General features: G+C 42.2%; 1 long non-coding RNA gene across 1 annotated transcript in view; it reads left to right on the forward strand.

The window, feature by feature from the left end:
• LOC307216094 overlaps nucleotides 1-23,100 on the forward strand; it is a 387,485-nt gene that overhangs the window by 188,370 nt on the left and 176,015 nt on the right. The gene's annotated exons all lie outside the window — the stretch shown is intronic.

A 23,100-nucleotide genomic window follows, 5' to 3' on the forward strand; every position in this document is an offset into this window, starting at 1 on the left:
AGATTCTTTGTGAAACCCACACATACTTGCAGGAAATGTTATATAAGGAAGGCTGTGGGCCTAGGAGATGACTGTAAATAAAAGGTTCAGTTGGAAGAGCACATGTTCAGAGATATCCATGCCAGATTTGATTCACATTTCCAGTGACAACTGAAGGAACAGTTGTCATCGGGAAGGGTAGTAATCTTGCCAGCCATTCGGTCTGGCAAGTACAACAGAAGCTGTTTACGCAGTCCTGTTGTTTTGGGTGAGACATTCATAGACATTTATATGATAACCAGCTAAGGGGCAGATTCCTGCAAGCCTCTCAGGATGGGAGAGGAGAGAGAGAGAGAGAGAGAGAGAGAGAGAGAGAGAGAGAGAGTTAGTTTTCAATGTTCAGGCTGTGACTGCCACTGCTTACGTAGCTGAAATGGTGTAAGCCAACCGGAAGAAGGCCATATTAGCATGTTTCGGGTAACCTCCAACTTATAGGGGATGCAGGTGGCACTGTGGTCTAAACCACTGCTTGCCGATCAGAAGGTCGCGGTTCAAATCCCCGCAACGGGGTGAGCTCCTGTTGCTCAGTCCCAGGTCCTAACAACCTAGCAATTTGAAAGCACACAAAAGTGCAAGTATAGGTACCGCTCCGGCGGGAAAGTAAACAGAGTTTCCATGCGTTGCTCTGGTTTTGGTGTTCCGTTGTGCCAGAAGCGCCTTAGTCATGCTGGCCACATGACCCAGAAAAAGTGTCTGTGGACAAACGCTGGTCCCCTCAGCCTGTAAAGCGAGATGAGCGCCGCAACCCCAGAGTCATCTGTGACTGGACTTAACTGTCACGGGTCCTTTACCTTTACCTTTTTTTACCAGTTTATAGAGGTTGGATGACCATCTGTCATGGATGCTTTAGCTGAGATTGTCGCATTGCAGGGGGTTGGACTAGATAACCCTTGGATATGAAGCCCAAGGCATGTGCTGCTTTTCAAAAATTTTAAGAATTACTGCTACATAACACTCAGAATAGATATTCAGTGGAAGATATGCACAAACACAAAAATATACTTGGCCCACACAACCAAATTGTTGTTGCTGCTGCTGTTATTTCAGCATTGATATAATAAATGAATAAAAAGAGAATATATGTAAGTCTCCCTAACTTTTGGAGGAGGGGGGAAAGGAGCTGTAGGGAAAATGAATTTTGACCATTTTAATTCTGAAAGCATCACACTTGGACCAAACTAGACAAGACACCATTCACACAATTAGCAATTGTATGGATGTCTTTTAAAAAGCAAATGATCATGGAGGCCATGGTCTGGATTGCCACAACAGTGAAGGTAAAAGAAAGTTCATGTTTTCAGGAAGAAATGGTTGACTTACAGAACAAAACAACCACCATAAGCTGCAACTTGAATACATTAATTCTATTATCATATATATGTGTACATAGTACAATACAGGAAGATAAGCCAAAAAAAGAGGGGGAGACATAGTTTTCACAAGCAAATGATAGAAGATACAGCAAATTCTACAGTGCTAGAATTTCAGTGCTTAGTGTCTAGTTTTGGCAATGTACCAAAACTTTGCACAGGCCTATTTCAAAGGACACACTTCCCCATGGTTGACTGGCTGGCTGTCTACTTGAACAGGAAAGCTCCACCTTTCAACTTTCTGTTCCAGGCCCCACTCTGATGTATAAAAATGCATGGGACTAATAATGCACAAATAGTTACGTGAGGAGCTGAAGATTATTTCATTGATTTGATCATTCTTCCCATTCCTAACAGCTCATAGTAGGAGGCAATGCTTTGAAGTAGGGATGGGAACCTATGGCCCTCCAGACATTATTGGGGTCCAACTCCCATCAGCCCCACACTGCATCATCAATGGTGAGGGATAGTGGGGGGCTAGCATCTCCAGAAGCACTTGAATGACAACAGGTTCCCCACCCATCACAAAACCACGCACACTTCTAAAAACAAGATAATGTGACTCGGTTAACAAGTTTGCAAATAATTACATATTCGTGTGCTACTTTAATTTTGCTCTGTGTCATCAGTCTGAAAATACTTTCCTGCTCATCTTGCAGATGCCCCAAACATATGTCTTTGATTTACCTGAGAGAACAAAGCGCCTCATCTTGACTCTAAACAGATGAATAGTTAATCAAAGCGCTTGACACGGTAAAGGAATGTGCAAACATGCAAAGCACTGGAGAAGACAGATTCAAACAGAAAATACTGCATGAAAAAATAATAGTAAAAATTAGCACATTTTAAAAAACACTGGGACTTACTGAGGACCAGTGTTGACAGAGACTCTGAACACATCACTTGGTGATCTGTCTGTGTGTGGGTTGTTGTTGTTTCTTCAAATATTCATATTTATTATCAGGGATCAGGGGGTGTCATCAAAATTACAAAGATCACATCAGGCACTCCCTGCATTGTTGTGGTCTTTTTTTCTTTCTTATGCAAGCCCACCACATCATATCTCGTTTTACCTTAAATTGTAATGACAGCATTAGATAAACAGAGAGGCCTTCTCCTTCCAAAAAACATGGTTGTAGTTCTCTGTGGTCGTCTCCACACCATACATTTAAAGCACTAACAGTCACCAGTAGTTTACCCATCAAAGAACTGTAATTAAAGCATCCTTTTAAAAATAATACATTTCCCAGGATTATTTAGGTGGTAATAATGGGATATGAGAACTTTAGATGTATGGCGTGGATGTCACCTATGTGCACTAGCCAAGGAGAATGGGTTGTAAAACAGGGGTACCTTGGGTTAAGTACTTAATTCATTCCAGAGGTCCGTTCTTAACCTGAAACTGTTCTTAACTTGAGGTACCACTTTAGCTAATGGGGCCTCCTGCTGCCACCGTGCCGCCAGAGCACTATTTCTGTTCTCATCCTGAAGCAAAGTTCTCAACCGGAGGTAATATTTCTGGGTTAGCGGAGTCTGTAACCTGAAGCGTATGTAACCCGAGGTACCACTGTAGTTCATTTTAAAAGGGTCCAGTGTGGAAAGCTACCCCTGCTTCTTGTCCTAGCGGCCACTAGGCTGCGCATATGGATGTTTGGATGGCATCCATTACTCATCCATTTAGTACTGTCTGAGGCTGTGTAGACATTACTAGCTTAAAACACAGCCAGGTTGTTCTTTTTCTCAATTCCAATTGAAGATGGTTTTGGGAGGGGACACATCAAAATGCAGTATTTCATAAGAAACGACAGACTAGATTCAGTATAGACACAGACTGCAGCTAATGTAGTGCATAGGCCACTTCCCAACTCAGTAGTGGGAGAGCGCTGGATGCAGCCTAAATGGGATTGTGTACACAGCCTAAATGACACCTAGGGAGCAACCCTTGCCCTTAACCTCTGCCTCAAGTGGGGTTTTGAAGCTGGCAGAGATTTGCCTCTGCTGGGCTCTGCCAATGGAAGCCCTCTCTGTGAATCTTCCAAAAGCAGTGTCGAGGACACTGACCGAAATTTACGGGCATTCTGCCTGTAGCAGTGGAGGCAGAAGTGTTGTACAGCATGCTGCCCTGGGGAATAAAAAGCATGAGAGACACAGCAGTCTCTTTCTTAAGTGACCTTCCCACAGGTCCAGGAACAGCACCTGAGAAGCCCAACTTCTGTTGCACTCAAAAGGTACTGTCTACTTCCCTTGAGAGATGAGGAAGGATCGGAGCCATCCCACTTTCTTTTATGAGCGTAGTCTGCCACTGCTGGAAATTATAAATCAACAGGAAGGCTATTGTGTGTTTGTATACACAACCATGGAGCCATTTGCAGACCTTGACTGTTGGCCTGTTACGGTTTCCGTCACGCTGAGTACAGCTGGAGAGGAGAGAGACCTTTGTACAGTTTTGTGCTTGTTCAACACCTACGCGAGACAAGATTATAAAACAATTTGGTGTTTATTGAAGCAAACAGACTTTAATGTGGGCTGCCTCCTGCCAATATTAGTAGGCTTCTGAGTATGATGGCATTTAAAACTAGAAAACAAGAAAACATGACCAGTTTTGAAAAGGGTGGCTGTGGGGGAAGAAAATGCCAGCTCATCAGCAAAATAGGAAGCAGCTCAAAAAGCACATTTTTAAAATCAATATAATTGATACCACATAACTTCAAAAAAAAAAACCACAACCAAAAAACTACTACCTTGCAATACTAGTTCGTCTGCCCATGCATATCAGCATAACTCCTTGGTGAGACATCTCCACCCTGTAAACAGTGCTTCCTTCAGGTTTTTATTTTGTGGGGTGGAGCTTGGGAAGGGTCCATCGTTCAACAGGCCAGAGTACATATTTTGTATGCAGAACATCTCAGGTTCATTTGCCAACATCACCAGATAGGACTAGGAAAAGGTCCTGCCTGAAACTCTGGGGAGATACTGTCAAATACTGCTACAGATGGTCTGATCAAAATAAGGCAGCTTCCTAAGAACATTGTCCCCATAAGGCCCACTCCTTTAAGGAAGCTGTCTTATACTGAACCAGGCCACTGGTCTATCTAGTTCAGTGTTGCCTACATTAACTGGCAGCAGATGAGTTTCAGGCAAAGGTCTTTTCCCCAGCCCTACCAGGAGATGCTGGGGGTTGAACCTGGGCTTTCTGCCTGCAAGGCAGGTGCTCTACCATCAAGCTATGGTCCTTCTTCAAGTAGGTACACTTCCACTGTCATGACTGCCCATTGGCTTGCCCTCCAGGTCCAGTTTGTATCACTGCAAGTCAGGGTAAGTGGAAGCTCTTGCATCTTCTCCTAGGGTCCCTCCAGATTGGTGGGGTTTGCATTCTGTATTCTGGTGGGGCTGTATTCTGCAACATGTCTTTGGCTCAATCATAGTGCACTCCACGGTGGATTTATACTGGATTATACTGGATATTCATGCAGACTTTAAAAAGAAATCACAGATTAATGTGGAAACAGGATGGAATGAACACAAGTGAAACAGACATGAATTGGAAATGATGCATCCATCCTTAGCTGAATTGTGCCATCTCTGTTTACCCAATTAGTAGGTCTAACTTACTCTCAAGATTCTGCAACTATTGCTACAGGGAAGTAGAGGAAAATATGAAAGGGTTGAGCTTCAAGGAACAAGCTTAATACCTACTCGTTTTCAATATTGATATTCAAACTGTGGCAAGGAGATTGGTTCTGATTGTTTCATCTTGAACATCTGACCTTGAAATCTACCTCAAGGCAGATTCTGAATGTTAAATTCATTTGAGCCCTACTCCAGTGTGCTAGAGAATTATTTTTCACCCCATCTACTAAATTAGAATGTGCATCTTGCTAATTGGCTGTCTTGCTTGCTTTATTTGGAAAGTCAAAGTTATCTTTAGCCTTCTCATTCTGCCTAAAGAAGTCAGTAAAGCATGGAAGCTGGCACACTCTCTCATCAGCAAAAATTGCATCCACAAGAGACATAATCTTAGTTGTGTTGCTATTATTATTATTAACATAAGACACAGGAACTTAAGACAAACCCTGCTCAATTAGACTGAAGGTGCATTTAGTACAGCATCCAAGTTCCCACAGGGACCAACTAGATGCCTCTGGACTGCCCACAAGAAAGGCAATCATTCCCCAACAAACACTATTCAGTGGTAGACTGCCTTTATTAAAAAGGGTTATATAGTGAGAAAACACAAGCAAGCAGTAGGGATTCTCGTAATCCAAGGGGAGAGGGAGAGCGAGAGTCTGAAGGCTGAGCTGTATTTGAGGGGATAATGCAGTTTCTTTGTTTATTCCTTTTCCTTGCTGTTTATCCCACTTTTCCTCCAAGGATCTCAAGTTCTCCCCCTCCTCAACTTTGCCTCACCAGAACCATGGTGAGGTAAATTAGTTAGGCTGAGAGACTGTGACTGGTTCAAGATCTCTCTGTGAGCTTCATGGCCGAGTGGTCTCCCAGGTCCTAGTCTGACACTCAAATCACTATGCCACACTGGCTCTCCACAATAGTTTAGTTCAGTGTGTCCGAATCCAATACACACACCCAAGTACAAAACTCTGTAATTGTACCACACTGGCTCTTCCCACTTAACTGGGAAGGATTCAGAAGTTTAAACATGATGCAATGGTTTTAAACTAAAAAAGCACTTAGAAAGGAATACTGTGATCACCAATAGTCAGCATGGATTTCTGAAAAATAAGTCGTGTCAGACTAACCTGATCTCGTTTTTTGACAGAATTACAAGCCTGGTAGATGAAGGGAACGCAGTGGATGTAGCCTACCTTGATTTCAGCAAGGCATTTGACAAGGTGCCCCATGATATTCTTGTAAAGAAGCTGGTAAAATGTGGTCTTGACTATGCTACCACTCAGTGGATTTGTAACTGGCTGACTGACCGAACCCAAAGGGTGCTCATCAATGGTTCCTCTTCATCCTGGAGAAGAGTGACTAGTGGGGTGCCACAGGGTTCTGTCTTGGGCCCAGTCTTATTCAACATCTTTATCAACGACTTGGATGATGGACTCAAGGGCATCCTGATCAAATTTGCAGATGACACCAAACTGGGAGGGGTGGCTAACACCCCAGAGGACAGGATCATACTTCAAAACGACCTTGACAGATTAGAGAACTGGGCCAAAACAAACAAGATGAATTTTAATAGGGAGAAATGTAAAGTATTGCCCTTGGGCAAAAAAAATGAGAGGCACAAATACAATATGGGTGACACCTGGCTTGAGAGCAGTACATGTGAAAAGGATCTAGGAGTCTTGGTTGACCACAAACTTGACATGAGCCAACAGTGTGACGCGGCAGCTAAAAAAGCCAATGCAATTCTGGGCTGCATCAATAGGAGTATAGCATCTAGATCAAGGGAAGTAATAGTGCCACTGTATTCTGATCTGGTCAGACCTCACCTGGAGTACTGTGTCCAGTTCTGGGCACCATAGTTCAAGAAGGACACTGACAAACTGGAACATGTCCAGAGGAGGGCAACCAAAATGGTCAAAGGCCTGGAAACAATGCCTTATGAGGAACGGCTAAGGGAGCTGGGCATGTTTAGCCTGGAGAAGAGGAGGTTAAGGGGTGATATGATAGCCATGTTCAAATATATAAAAGGATGTCACATAGAGGAGGGAGAAAGGTTATTTTCTGCTGCTCCAGAGAAGCGGACATGGAGCAATGGATCCAAGCTACAAGAAAGAAGATTCCACCTAAACATTAGGAAGAACTTCCTGACAGTAAGAGCTGTTCGACAGTGGAATTTGCTGCCAAGGAGTGTGGTGGAGTCTCCTTCTTTGGAGGTCTTTAAGCAGAGGCTTGACAACCATATGTCAGGAGTGCTCTGATGGTGTTTCCTGCTTGGCAGGGGGTTGGACTCGATGGCCCTTGTGGTCTCTTCCAACTCTATGATTCTATGATTCTATGATATACCGGTAAATTAAATATGGGCAGAGAATCCGCAAGAGAAGTCACCATCAGTCCAAATGCACACCTTAAAACAAGATATCCCATACCTCAAAGCTGTACACTACTCACACAGACCTCCAGTGTGACCAGCCATGGGCGCCCAATAATCTTCCACCACCAAATTCCACCCCTGACCAATGTAAATTTTGCTTTGGAGGGGGGAGGTGACAGCGTGATTTCAATAAGGAGTGATAGACATAATGAAGTTATGGGTAAACCACAGCTAAAGGCCTATTTAAACTATTCTTTTATTTAAAAAATATACTGGCCTGCTGTGGTGAATTGGGCCCTACTAACCTCCATCTTCCCTCCGCCAGCCCCCAGCTGCCTGCCTTCACCCTGACAACTAATCCAGCATGGCTTTACCTGTCATTGGCTCTACGTTCACCCACTCTTGGTCTCCCCATCTTCCATCCTACCTGTCCCTATGAACACCAGACACCATTGGCCATAGTTCAGTGGTAGTGTGCATGTTTTGCATGCAAGGGGTCCCAGATAGGGCAGGGAAAGACATGTGCCTAAAACTCTAGATAGCTGCTTCCAGTCATGGTAGAAAACTTTGAGCTAGATGGAACATTGGTCTGACTGTGCGTAAGGCCATGTTTTACTACGTTGCTCACTGCCAGCTAAGATTTCGGTCTGGGTAAAATTTAGAAACAAAAATGTACATAAGCAATATAGCAGGTGAAGTATGATCTGATCACCATAGTATCAAGATAAACACATAACCCTCTGTTTTTATAGGTGCCAGTAGAATACCTATATGTTGTGTTCTAGGTTGTTTGCCAAATGTTGCTTCATGGATATTCGCCACCCTTAACACATGCCAACCTATCATTTTATTTGCCTCCCAGGGTTGTTATAAGAGCCGTAAAAGGGTAGAGTTGTCTTCCTCTTTCAATTCAGGCTTATGTATGCGGTGAAATTCTAACACATACCAGTAATTATGAGCACAGAACCAGTGGGTGTTCCCCATTCTGGATTACTTTGTGGATTTCGTTAATATTTAAAAGTGTGATCTGGAGTGCAAACCCTAATTAAATATCCTGCAAGACAAGATTTCATGGTGGCTACAAAGTAAAAAAAGAAGAAGACTGTGAAATTCAAGAGATTTAACTACAGATTCTGTTGTATGATTGCAAGTCAAATCTGTTTCCCTCAGATCAACTGCCACATGTACATGTGTGAAATCAAGAGAAGGCAAAGCCAGATCCATCAAGGAGGGGAAAGCGATCCAGTAAGATGAAAGTAAGACGTTGCTGCTAAACTTTCACTGAAATGCATTCCTTTCTCAATTCTATTACTGCTTGAAACTTAGTCTGTGACCGCAGGTTCTGTGTGCCTCCACAACTGCCCCACCCCCTGGAAAAAAACCCTTTGCATAGTCGTGATTTTTCATAAGTAAACTTTTGCTCACAAAAGCAGAGTCCCTCTTATTTTAGACATTGTGGTATAAAGCCAAGATTTCACACTGTGCTAAAAGCATTACAACATCCACCAAAAGCGCAAAATGTATTTTAAAAATGGTGAGGCCGTACACAGAATAGCTGTGGTTTCTGAACTCTCGCCAAGTCAAGTTGGAGGCTTCTCTCCTTGCCCAATGAAATTAAAGCACAAGCCGGAAAAGATATGTATAAAATGACCTGCAGTCTACTATATCAAAGCTAGCAGATTGCTTTTACTCACTGAAGCACACTAAAATCAGTGTACACCCTTTATATTTCATTGACTGCTAATCTGCCATTATCCTATTTCAGACTGAAATACCTTATGCTACCATTGTGCTTTGATGGCTTGACAACACTGGCTTAGAGGCAATTTTAGGGGGTGGGAGGAACAAAGCCTCATGGGGCCAGTCCCTTTTTTACTTCTTCTTCTTCTTCTTCTTCTTCTTCTTCTTCTTCTTCTTCTTCTTCTTCTTCTTCTTTTTTTTTTTTTTTTTTTTGCATTTTTAAAACAACACCACAGAATTTATTTTTAAATGAGTTACAGAGGCAGAAAAACAGGAAAAGTCGAATGCACTCCTGGTTTTAAGTAAATGTAAAGACATCTTGCTAAAACAGAAATTGTTTCACATCTGCATTTCGATTTCGCAACAGAGGAATGGCATATGTTTTCCATTGCCATTTAACGCCTCTCACTGTGGCCCAGTGCACACGTACCACTAAACCATGGTCATGCATTATGAAGACACCACAGAAATCCACAGGCTTCCCCCTCCCCACCCCACCCTTCTTCTCAGGCAAGGCCATGTGGAGGAGGTGAAGCACTTCTACTCCGTTTTAAACTATCCACAGTTACAACTGAACCCTAAAATGTGGCTCTTTTCACTATGGTTTATAGATATAAAACATTTTCCACTACTCTTCGGCTTGTTTCAACAAACCACAGCTAAGATTAACCACAGGTTGCCTTGGTTCTAACAACATGCCAAGCCTTGGTTAATCTAAAACAGATATAAAACAATTCACACTGACCCTGAGGGCACTAGATGAAAGAACATTGCCATTTCAGTTTGGGCAAAACTGGGTATGTACATCCCACATCTCTGCCTCAAGCTACTTATGTGCTACCCATAACTATATTTGGATATAGTTTTGTCTTCTTGCTGCTACAACCTAACAGTGCCTTTTCTGGAGAGTGTTTTGAATTGTGTGTCTATATATTTTCTAATCAATCGGTATTTGATCATCTAAGATTTTCTGGCTACCAAAAAAGAGAGCTCTACTTTTGCACCTAGAATTCATATTTAGGACTTGTGAAGCAGTTGAAAATGGTTAACAGTTTGATAAGCGGCCATAGCTCAAGCAACAGAGCAACTGTGCTATGCATGTAGAATGTGCCACATGCAATGATTAGGAAGACTTTGCCTGAGACTCTGGAGAGCCACTGATTCATAGCTCATGCTTTTGGTCAGGGGAAGGGCTGTAGCTCAGTGGAAGAGCAAAAGTTCACAGGTTCAATCCCTAGTGCCTGCAGTTTGGGTTGGGAAAGCCGCCTTCATGAAACCCACTCAGTCTATGTGGATAACACTAAGCTAAATGCATCAATGGTCTGGTCTGCTATGAGGCAGCTTCCTAAAGTAGGTCCAAAATTTCCCCACTACTTTTTCAGCTTTCAGCTCCACTGATGAAGACAGGGGAGAGGGGAGAGGAAAGCCAACACAGCAGCAGGAAGTCTTTGTGGGAAAGACTGAAACAAGATCAGGGGTCTCCCTAAGGATAGAAAAATAGCTGCATCCAACCAGACACAGTGCAGGACCTGGAGAAAAGACAGCTTTAAAAAGATTTTTAAAGGCCAGCAATGAGGATACTAGAACCTACATTTTATTAAATAGGTCAAAGAAGGAGGGTGTGAACCATCTCCATTTCCTGTATACATACTTGCCTTACCAAAAAAGAAAGAAAGGAAAGAAAGTCCCTCTAAAGGAAACTCTTGTCAGCAAAAGCAAATAGCATTTTAGAAGGGAAAGGGAGTCCAGCTTTTTCACTACAGATGCAAATTTTCCAACTTTAGCCATAAAGCTCATTGGCCAGCACTGAGCCAGCTGCTGGTTCGGAGCTTACTATATCTCACCAGGTTGTTGGGAGGATCAGACAGTGAGGTGAGAACAGTGTGCCTCTGAATACCAGACAGAGGTTTGTCCTGAAGAGAACCAGGGGATGTGTTGGGCAGCCACATCCTCACTTCCTTAGGGTTACTTAAGAATTGTGCTTGCTGAGCAAAGGCAGAAGCAGGCTAGGCAGCTATTGCTATCAACTCCTGAAGATATTTTGTACCATCTGTTTTTGCAACAATATTTTAGCTTGCAAACCACCTTGGGTTCCTTGCCAGAATGTGCATATTAATGCAACAAATAAACAAAGTTATGTATAACTGGAGCCAAAGGTGACGATAATTGAGCCACACCAAGTCAAAGTTTACCTTGAACTTTTATTATAGAATACATAATCTTCTTTGAAAAAAATAATGTTAGTCTTTCCCACTTCTTCATCCAACCCTAAACAAATAATAGGCTCTGAGCACATTAGAGTGTAATACTGTACTTCATGCAACACCATCAATTTGGAAGTTCCATTGATCCATTGAAACATAGCTGTTTGAATTGCTGTGAGGCAGTATTTAATGATGTTTGCAGCTGCCATCCCTCCTGAAGGAGAGTTCCTATTTATCACACTAATGCAAACCATGGCTTAGCGTGACAGTGTGGACTCCCAGAGAGGAGTTCATAGCTGCTTTGCTCCTTCTGGGTCCTTTTTGCTTCAACACTGAGACAAGTCATGGTTTCATACTAAATCAGCTTCATGGTTAAGCACTCTCCATACTGACCTGAAGCTGGAACCCAGGTTTGTTTTGCTAACTGACTTTATATACTGCAATTTGTCCAAGATAATTTAATACTTTCACCCCTCACATTTCCCCCCCTCATATTATTATTATTATTATTATTATTATTATTATTATTATTAGGCACCCTGGGTGGCTCCCAACAACATATTAAAAACTCAAATATTAACAACTTCCCTGTACAGGGCTGCCTTCTGATGTCTTCTAAATGTCATATGGTTATTTAGCTGTTTGACATCTAATGGGAGTTCATTCCACAGGATGGACACTATTACCAAGAAGTCTCTCTGCCTAGTTCCCTGTAACTTCACTTCTCACAGTGTGGGAACCACCAGAAGGCCCTTGATGCTAGATTTTAGTGTTTGGGCTGGATGATGGGGTGGAGACGCTCCTTCAGGTGTACAGGACGTTAGACACTCCTTCAAGTATTACAGTTTTAACAAGAAACCTATTTTAAAATATAGCAACCACCATATAACAAATTATTGAGGAAATGTTACATACCCAACACAATAAGCAACTATAATTTTAAAGGGGGGGTTAACTCCTTGGCTAATTCTGTAATTAAATCTTAGGGTTCTTCAGGAGGAGAAGCAACAGTATCATCTTCCTGAAGCCCTAACTTGATTATCACATTTTCTATTTTGATATGTTCATTTTCTCTGTGTGATCTTCTAGCTATTTCACATAAAACAAAAAAGGTGATGGAGGGCAACCCTGTCAAACTTCCCTCTAAGAATAACCATTTTGACCTTTAAGCAAGGTTGAACAAGGTTTGTCAGAAAAGTCTCCGGCATGGATTCATATGGCATTCTAGTGCCAATAAATTAGAAATTCATCAAGCTGCCACTAATCACAATTTTTTTAAAAAAAAATTTTTATTAAATTTTGACATAAATATATTTCACAAACATACAAAAGACAAAATGAAAAAGAAAAAACAGAAAAAGAGAAAAAAACAAACAAACAAAACATGAAATACATACAACTTTGATGACATTGATCGACTTCCCTTTATCTCGATTTCGGAAATTATTAACTTGTTTATCTATCTGCTGTGTCTATTCCTTAATAAAACTTTTTACGTAGTAAGCGTTATCTCATGCCTACTGTGATTTCTATAAGTACATATGTGTTTCTGATCAACATTTTAATTTTCCCCTGGTCTCTATTTCCATATATATCCTAAATTTATCCCATTCATTGTTAAATTTTGCACTTCTTTGATTTCTTATTTTCTGTGTCAATTTAGCCAGCTCCAAATAATCAGATAATTTAAGTTGCCACTCCTTTAGTGTTGGGATTTTTGGTGTTTTCCAGTACTGTGCTATGAGGGTTCTGGCGGCCACCGTTGCATATTGAAAAAAGGTTCTATCTTCTTCTTTGATATCCTTACCAATTATCCCCAGCAGGAAGGCTTCGGGTTTTTTAACAAACGTGTATTTAAGAATTTTTTTTAATTCATTATAGATGGATTCCCAAAATTTTTTGAGAATCTCGCACGTCCACCACATATGAATGAATTCGCCCTCCTTGCTCTTACATTTCCAACACAGTTTATCGCCCGTTCTATACATTTTATGTAGTTTTACCGGCGTTATGTACCATCTGTACATCATCTTATACATGTTTTCCTTTAGTGTCGTGCATGCTGAAAACTTCATATCTTTACACCACAATGCCTTCCATTTGTCAAACTCTATGTTGTACCCTAGGTCTACCGCCCACTTCACCATTACATCCTTTACTTCCTCGTCCTTGGTGTCCCACTCAAGTAACTGGTTGTACATTTTTGATAATAATTTTGTTTTACTTTCTATTATTTCAATCTGAAATCTAGATTTCTTGTCATTTATTCCGATCTTATTATCTTCCCTCCACATTGAATTAATTTGATGGTATTGAATCCAGCCAGTCAGCTTGCTTTTTATTTCTTCATAAGGTCTAATCCTCCACCCGGATTCTGTTTTGGTTAGTAAATCTTCATATGTCCATCTTTCCCCCTCTATATTTAATTTTTTAATTGTTAAAATGTCTATTGGTGATAACCACCAGGGCGTTTTCTCACAATTTTTAACATAAGGGACTTGGAATGCTGACTTCTAATCTTGGCAACCTTGAAGCAGTGCTAAAAAAAACCACCACCAGGCTCATCTAGATTTAACCAATCCACTCTCAATTAGTGATGTCAAATCTTTCAATTTCGGCTACTGCCGCTTCCTGGGACAGAGAGATAGAGGAGCGAAGTGATAGGGAGGTCAGTGCTGTGCAAATGCACTAGCAGGAATGCCATATTGATTCTGTCAGTGCATCTGCACAGCGCTGACCTCCCTGCTGCCTCACCCCTCCCACCCAGTAAGCAGCAAAAATTCCACTGCCAGGAGATTAGGCAAGTCCCACCAAGACTTTAAATCTTTAGCTGCCACCATTGAACAAATATTTGTTTGTGCTACAAAATTTTAAAGCAGTTCTTTTGGATCAGGTGATACATATAGAAATTAGGAGTACTCTTCCACTCCCAAGTCTTATTTCCAATAAAACTCACAGTGCTAAATGCAATGTCCATTCCTGCTCTAAACCCAGTGCTATTTTTCTAGAAAAAGAGGCGCTGGAACTCACCATGAACCTCTCTATTGTTCTCTTATAATGGCAATGGCCTCCACCAGAGAGGTGCCGGAACTGAGTTCTGGCAAGTTCCAGCTGGAAAAAGAGCCTTGCCTAAACCCATTCAGATCTGTCATGCTTTTAAAGATTTTGAAGGCATCTTTGTATTTAGGTACTTATTTGGTAGCCAGAGGCGACAAGGAATTGTATGCTGGCGAGTGGGCGGGCTGGTAGAGTACTCTGTCTCTCTTCTGTGCCCAGCATAGAACATAAGAAACTAAGAGGCGCCTGCTGAATGAGGCCAATAACCCATCTAGTCCACCATTCCTAGTCTCACAGTGGCCAACCAGATGCCTGTGGTAAACCCACAATCAAGATGTGAGCACTCTTCCCTTGAGTGGTTTCCAACAACTGGTAGTCAGAAATCAAGCATGTTATCAGAGGAGAGACGCCACAATCCCATGACCTCATTTCTATGAAGCACTACTGGAGAGAGCCTGAGGTTTCCTGTCCATCCTCTGGCACCCCCCCCCCCCCAGGAAGCCAGTAAACAATTGTGCAGGTAAGTAACTTTCATGGAATTGTTTACAAGGCTGCTATAAGGTATATATGCCCAGGGCTGGATTTTGGTTTGATGAGGCCCTAAGCTACTGAAGGTAATGGGGCCCTTTATATGTCCAGCTGTCCTTTGTCAACAGCAAATTGTCCCTTTTTTGTGTGGAATATATGCTATATGGTAATTTATGGATCTAATAGGTATCTAAAGCCATTAGCACATAACAAATAGGAGCCTACACAACACAAAACACGGTTGCTGTTTGTAGGTTTTATTTTATTTGTTTTTTATCTTATATTTTGGAAATGTACATCCAGGGGGTTTTTCCCTTCAAAATTTTTTGGGGCCCCCAAGAAAGTGGGGCCCTAAACTATAACTTGTTTAGCTTATACATAAATCTGGCACTGTATATGCCATTTTATTGTAACCATTGACTTCTGCTTACATTTTCCTCAGCTTGTTTAAATCCCTAGGGAGCTTTTTTGCGAATCATTATAGCATAGTTCTGATCTTTTGCTATCCTGAAACTAAGATAGACAAAGCAGATAACCTCTTGCATTATTCCTGCCCCATCAATTGTTCCCCAGGGCATTAAAACAGCCTAGGAAAAATAAAAACAGACCATGAATTCATTTGCAAAGAAGGTAGCACATCCATATGAATTCTCTGACCATTATAATTCTGCTTAACATTATGTGTTTTTGCTTCAGATACACAAGCCAAGTCTGCTCGTGGGGTAGGCAGGGTCCCTGAGTGACTCATCATTTTGCTCTAACAGTATAGTCATACCTTGGTTGTCGAACTTAATCCATTCCAGGAGTCCGTTCAACTCCTGAAACGGTTCAAAAACCAAGCTGTGGATTCCGATTGGCTGCAGAACGTTCTCAAAGTGGAACACTCACTTCTGGGTTTGTGGCGTTCGGGAGCCAAAATGTCCGAGTACCAAGGTGTTCGAGAACCAAGGTACGACTGTATTGTCTTCCCCTTATTCAAGAGATTTACCACACTCACTTATTCACAGCATGTGACCTGTGACCATTAGCTAGGTGTTAATATTGTGGTCCACAATGAAAAAAATTAGATCTCATTTAGAACAAAAAAGAAAACAGACGGGAAAGCCTATTTCTAAATTTCTACAGAAGGGGTAAAAAAGAAAGATAAAGGAAAGGGGGGCATAACATTCAGATGAAATAAGTGTGCAAATCATCAAGTGAAAGATACATTTCCAAATACAATTTAACAGACATTTGAGCATCATGTTCACCCAATTAATTACCTGCACCTTTAAACATTCTGCTATTATAATGGTGTTGCCTATGTTTCAGCCAGCAAAACTACTACTGAAATGAGAACTCTTAACTCCAAAAAAAGGGTTGTTTCACACTAATGCCTCTTCCAGAATGGAACGAACCCTCACTGCCCCCCTCCCCCCAAATGCCCTATAAGAAGAAAGTCGAGCAGAAGTGGGGAAAACTGAATGAACTTAATTGCAATGTTTCCATTTGTTCAGGGTTCTTTGTGCTTTTTACATTTATTTTTGCAGTTTTCATAAAATGCACTAGGTTAAAAAGACTTTGTGTCTTTTTAGTAATGCAGTATTTCATGCTCAGTTTATATCCACTCGTGGATTGAAAATTTCACTTTGTTAATGTCTTCAGTTCTGAATGTTTTGGAAATAAATGACTACCGGTAATTCGCATGATTTTTCTTCATATCATTGCCCTGAGCAAGTAAAGCCCACTCTGGAGGAAAGATGCCGTGTGATCATATACTAGCCTTGAGCCATAGGTTTCACAGAGTCCTTATTCTAGGAGACCCTTATTCTGGAAAATTCCTGGACAGTGTTTATTCCAAGCACATCATGTGGTCTGACACAGCCCCTTCCTAATGAGGTTTAGCCCCCTTCAGAATTCAGGCACCTGTCAATGACAAACAATTTGGCATCAGATATTGGTGAATACTCTTACTGATGCGAAAGAGCCACTAAATACAGTCTGAATGTCCTGGTTCACATAGCATGGTAAGCCAATCTTGCACCCAGCTTGCTCCTCCCTGGTCCTTTTAGCACAGTCTATAGTGGCAGCTAAGCCAAAGCTTAGCAAGTTGTCTGAACCCATTCTCTTTGCGAGCGGTTGCTGAACAACTCCAGGCACGCCTGGAAGAAGCGGACCATTTGGATCCCTTCCAGTCAAGATTCAGGCCTCATCATGGGACTGAAACTGCCTTGGTCGCACTGGTTGATGATCTCCGGCAGGCTAGGGACAAAGGTGAGAGCTGTTTCCTAGTTCTGCTGGATCTCTCAGCGGCGTTTGATACCATCGACCATAACATCCTTCTGGACCATCTTGAGGGGCTGGGAGCTGGGGGCACTGTCATACAGTGGTTCCGCTCCTTCCTCCTGGGCCATGTTCAGAAAGTGGTGGTGGGGGATGAGTGTTCAGACCCCTGGGCTCTCACTTGTGGGGTGCCTCAGGGTTCTGTCCTCTCCCCCATGCTTTTCAACATCTACATGCAGCCGCTGGGAGAGATCATCAGGAGGTTTGGGCTGGGTGTTCATCAGTATGCGGATGATACCCAGCTCTACCTCTCTTTTAAATCAGAACCAGTGAAGGCGGTGAAGGTCCTGTGTGAGTGTCTGGAGGCGGTTGGAGGATGGATGGCGGCTAACAGATTGGGGTTGAATCCTGACAAGACAGAAGTACTGTTTTTGGGCAGGTGTGGAGGATTCCCTGGTCCTGAATGGGGTAACTGTGCCCCTGAAGGACCAGGTGCGCAGCCTAGGAGTCATTTTGGACTCACAGCTGTCCATGGAAGCACAAGTCAAATCTGTGTCCAGGGCAGCTGTTTACCAGCTCCACCTGGTACGTAGGCTGAGACCCTATCTGCCTGCAGACTGTCTCGCCAGAGTGGTGCATGCTCTGGTTATCTCCCGCTTGGACTACTGCAATGCACTCTATGTGGGGCTACCTTTGAAGGTGACTCGGAAACTACAACTAATCCAGAATGCGGCAGCTAGACTGGTGACTGGGAGCGGCCGCCGAGACCATATAACACCGGTCTTGAAAGATCTACATTGGCTCCCAGTATGTTTCCGAGCACAATTCAAAGTGTTGGTGCTGACCTTTAAAGCCCTAAACGGCCTCGGTCCAGTATACCTGAAGGAGCGTCTCCACCCCCATCATTCTACCCGGACGCTGAGGTCCAGCGCCGAGGGCCTTCTGGCGGTTCCCTCATTGTGAGAAGCAAAGCTACAGGGAACCAGGCAGAGGGCCTTCTCGGTAGTGGCGCCCGCCCTGTGGAACGCCCTTCCAGCAGATGTCAAAGTGATAAACAACTACCTGACATTCAGAAGACATCTTAAGGCAGCCCTGTTCAGGGAAATTTTTAACGTGTGATATGTTACTGTATTTTTGGTTTTTATGTAAGCCGCCCAGAGTGGCTGGGGAGGCCCAGCCAGATGGGCGGGGTATAAATAATAAATTATTATTATTATTATTATTATTATTATTATTATTACCCCACATAGAAGGTATTTCTTGATTTCTTTCCCCAGCCACTCTGGGCGGCTTCCAACAAAGTATTAAAATACAGTAGTCTGTTAAACACTAAAAGCTTCCCTAAAGAGGGCTGCCTTAAGATGTCTTCTGAATGTCAGGTAGTTGTTTATCGCTTTGACATCTGATGGGAGGGCGTTCCACAGGGCGGGCGCCACTACTGAGAAGGCCCTCTGCCTGGTTCCCTGTAACTTGGCTTCTCACAGTGAGGGAACCACCAGAAGGCCCTCGGCGCTAGACCTCAGTGTCCGGGCAGAACAATGGAGGTGGAGACGCTCCTTCAGGTTATACACAGAAATGCCTATGCAACTTTGAGCTGTACACCTGGAGCCATTTGCCGACTCCAAGTAACTTTATTTCCAGCAACGTTGGATTCGTATGTGGAAATGCGGCTAATGCAACTTTAGAGCTGTGCATCTTGACTCCTCATTGTGTGCCGCCACCTCAGCATCTCGGCATGGACACTCATTGCAGCCACGTCAAGATCCATCAAAGTATGGTGGCTTTTGTGCTGCGGGCTTCAGAAGCAGTTCTGTTAGGAAGATGATTCAGAAAGTGAATCATTTTGTTAAGAGGTTCTATATCTGCTCCCACTTGCCCTACGCCCCCCAGCTCAGCGTGTGGCTTCCCACTCCCTAATAGCAACTCTCTCCTCCAATGTGCTATTAACGCCTTGCCAACTATTCTCACGACAAGACAGTAGGCTGGCATAATGAATTCAAAGTATAAATTTGACTCACACTTGTTAGAAGCTAATTTAGCTACAGCACTTCCCCCTCTCACTTGTGGAACCTAAGTTTCATTCAGTTGGCTATGGTTTTGTGTGTTTTTTCCAGAGGGAGTGTAGCGGACAGAACTGAGTCATTTCACATCCTACACCTACATAGCCTGACCTGGGGCCAGGCACAATCTCTCACCATATCCTACCAAATTGGACTGGGCTTCTATGTTTTGCTGCTCCTGAGCAGAGATGGTATAGCCATAAAGGGGGATTTATCAATGCTCTAGTAACTTCCTAGCACCGGTTTAGGGAATCTTTTTTCAGCCCAGGAGCCACATTCCCATCGGGGCAACTTGATTTCAGAGGGAAGTGCAACTAATTTTATTTAAACCCCACCCACCGAAACTGAATGAGAGACTGCTAGACTTGGAGATTGTACAAAATCATTTTCTTTACATAGGAGGGTTAATTGTGCTCGTTCAAGATCCTTCACGGAAGGAGAAGACCCATTTAGCTACTGAAGAAACAGAGTGTCTAAGCAATATAACTGGTTATGTCAATCCTTCTTTCTGAATGCAATCCCAGAGAACAAACATTTATTTAGCTAGCAAAGGTGCTGCAGATAATCACTGTAATTTTTCATTAGAGCTTCCATTTCAATTTGCATTTAAAACACTTTAGATTTTTGCCATTTGGGATTCTTGATGGAGGGGTGGTACAACACTAACAGTCAAGAGGCACATTTATCTGTAAACAACACCATTCATGATAGCGCAATTTATATACAAATAATTCATGTAGTGGAGAGCTGGTGCTTCAGGATTTGGGGGAGGAAATATTTCAGCTCAAAGTATGTTTTAGCTTATAAATTGAAAATCATCGCACATGCCTACCAAAGTCAATCAAACAGAGATATTTAGTATAACATAAGACTTTTAAAAGGGACACGAGTGGCGCTGTGGTCTAAACCACTGAGCCTATTGGGCTTGCCGATTAGAAGGTTGGTGGTTCGAATCCCTGTGACAGGGTGAGCTCCCATTGCTCGGTCCCTGCTCCTGCCAACCTAGCAGTTCAAAAGCACGTCAAAGTGCAATAAATAAATAGGTACCACTCCAGCGGGAAGGTAAACAGTGTTTCCATGCGCTGCTCTGGTTTTGGTGTTCCATTGAGCCAGAAGCGGTTTAGTCATGCTGGCCACATGACCCGGAAAAACTGTCTGCGGACAAACGCCAGCTCCCTCGGCCTTTAAAGTGAAAGCAACCCCAGAGTCATTCGCGACTGGACTTAACTGTCAGGGGTCCTTTACCTTTACCTTTTTAAGACATATATATACAGTGGTATGACTACAATTCCCATCATCCCTGACCACTGGTCCTGCTAGCTAGGGATCATGGGAGTTGTAGGCCAAAAACATCTGGAGGGCCGAGTTTGAGGAAGCCTACCATAGAAGAAGAAGAAGTGGGAAACAAGTGGGAGAATGTAAGTGTCAGCGCTTTTAAAATCCCACAGACTTCTGCCAAGTAAAAATGTAAGCACCATTCATATATTTCCTATTATAACACTCCCTTTCCTGCATACTGAACTCCATTGCTTATGCCTTAGGGAAGTAGGGGAATTTCCCCATCCTAGGATCTGCAAGTGTAACTTGTAATACAAATCAGCAGCAGCAGTAGAGTTTCCAAGTAGCCTTTCACTTTAGTAGTCTCTTACCTCCAGACTAGTCAAACAGCAGTAGAAATGGAAGAGTAAAAATGCACTTGGCAAAGATGAGTACAGATCAGAAACCAATGACTGCAAGTCACCAATACTACCTTGTGCAACTGAAGCAGACTCTTGATTTGATGGCTACACCTATTCGCACTTGGTAAATTGCAAACATTCAAACCTGAACAAATATTTCAGGAAATGCTAATCTATTGATTAGAATTCATTAATGTATGCTAAAAAAAATGTGCACTATGTTACAGCACACTGTAATATAGGAGGTTGCATATAATTCATTCCTTTACTTAGGATGATCTTCAATGTTAGCCATAATCAGAGTAAACCCACTGAAATTAATGTACTGTACTTAGGTCCATTGATTGCAGTGGGTCTGTTCTAAGTATGGCTAATATTGGACATCACCCTTAGGGTTATTCTATAACCAAAATAATTCACCTGTGTGTTTCCTTTATCTTTTTGGTAGTAAGTTGAAGCTAATTGTACATTGCATAGCTTGCTTTACTGCAGGTGCAGAAATAAAATACATATTGCCTTAAACTAATTGCATATATACACAGAATATAAAAATGTAGAAATGAGCACATAGATGACTCTTTAAATATGCTTGCTCATTATGGGATCTCCGTATCTCACACATCCCCACTTTAGAGCCTCATTGTGAAACCTGTGTCAGCGCTTAGGAGAGAACCTGAATAAAAGCAGAAATTCAGCCATTACCATTTGGGGTGCTTTTAAAGTCAGCCAGCCTGGTTGTTGTTTTTTTTATCTTGCTGTCATCTACTTTTTTATTCCTTCCCACCCCACCACTCCATGCAAACATATGCACATCCTTCAACTTAAGGGTTGCTGACCAGTAGGTAATTTAAAATTAGCATATAATTAAATTAATTAGTTTTTGCACATGCTTCTTTCTGAGGGAAAGGGATGTGCCTCTCTATGCAGCTGAAGGCTGCGAAAGGAACTCAAAATGTGGGGAGAGGGTGGAATCCACAAACAAAATAACTCACCATTCTCACCGCTGCAGCATTCATTAAGGGTATTTTCTGTTTGCATGAGATTTCATTTTCATCGTTGTATCATGCTATATTATCATTATATTTCATCGTTCTATCATGCTATATTATCATTATATTCAGTGACTGCCTAGCCCCTTGCAGGCAACTAACAGAGTATTCCGAACAGTAGCAAGCATTTTTATAGCGCAAATATAAATAACAGCCATCCCAAAATTGTTTTGGAACAGCCCTGGTAGCCAAGGAAGCTGGTGACAGACAGATTGCCCAGTGGAGGGGGATAATATGGCTTCCAGAGGGAACCCAGCACCCTTGAGGGGCAAGTCAAAGTGATTTACGCTCCCTATCACAAAGAAATGTTATGCATTCCCTACTATAAGTGATATTCAGAAGACAGGGTAGAAAAAAACTAAGATATCATACAGCTTGAAAAGCAACAGCAGTGATTTCGTCAAAATGGGAAGGGGTTTGGAGAGATGAAAACAATTATTTAGGAAGTGGAAGATAGCTCTCAAGTCTGCACCAGTTAGTGCAGCAATAAACTCAGCATAAACTTACTCATTTTTGTCACAGCTACTGTGAGATGCACAAAATTTATGAGCATTCAGTTGATAAGTGATCTGGAATCTTTTCTGACTTCCAATCAGGTATGTTCCAAGGGGAAAGCAAATGGATCCTTCTAGGAGTGTGTGTGTGTGTAATCTGAAACCAACCTAGCTCACTCCTAGTCTTGATTGAAAAAACCTGACATGGCTGGGCTCAAATCTGTTGTCAATATGCATTCATTTAAACAGTGAAATGTTTTCTTCATGTGAGAGAAGGGATTTACTGTAGGTAGGATAAAGACATCAGATAACATAAGGAGGAATCTTAAAAGAAACTGAAAACAACTGTGTTTCAATTAATTAATTAATTGTGATTTTATGTAAACTGTTATTTTTATTATTGTTAGCCGCTCTGAGCCCAGCTTCGGCTGGGGAGAGTGGGATATAAATAAATTTATTATTATTATTATTATTATTATTATTATTATTATTATTATTATTTCTCATAGAATTGACACTAAGCACTTCACATGTGATGTGCAACACACACACACACACACACACACACACACACACACACAATGGCTAACCTTGAAAACTACTTGGGTTTTTCAAGTGTT

The sequence above is a fragment of the Podarcis cretensis genome (assembly GCF_951804945.1).
Source record: "Podarcis cretensis genome assembly, chromosome: 5".
NCBI lineage: Eukaryota > Metazoa > Chordata > Lepidosauria > Squamata > Lacertidae > Podarcis > Podarcis cretensis.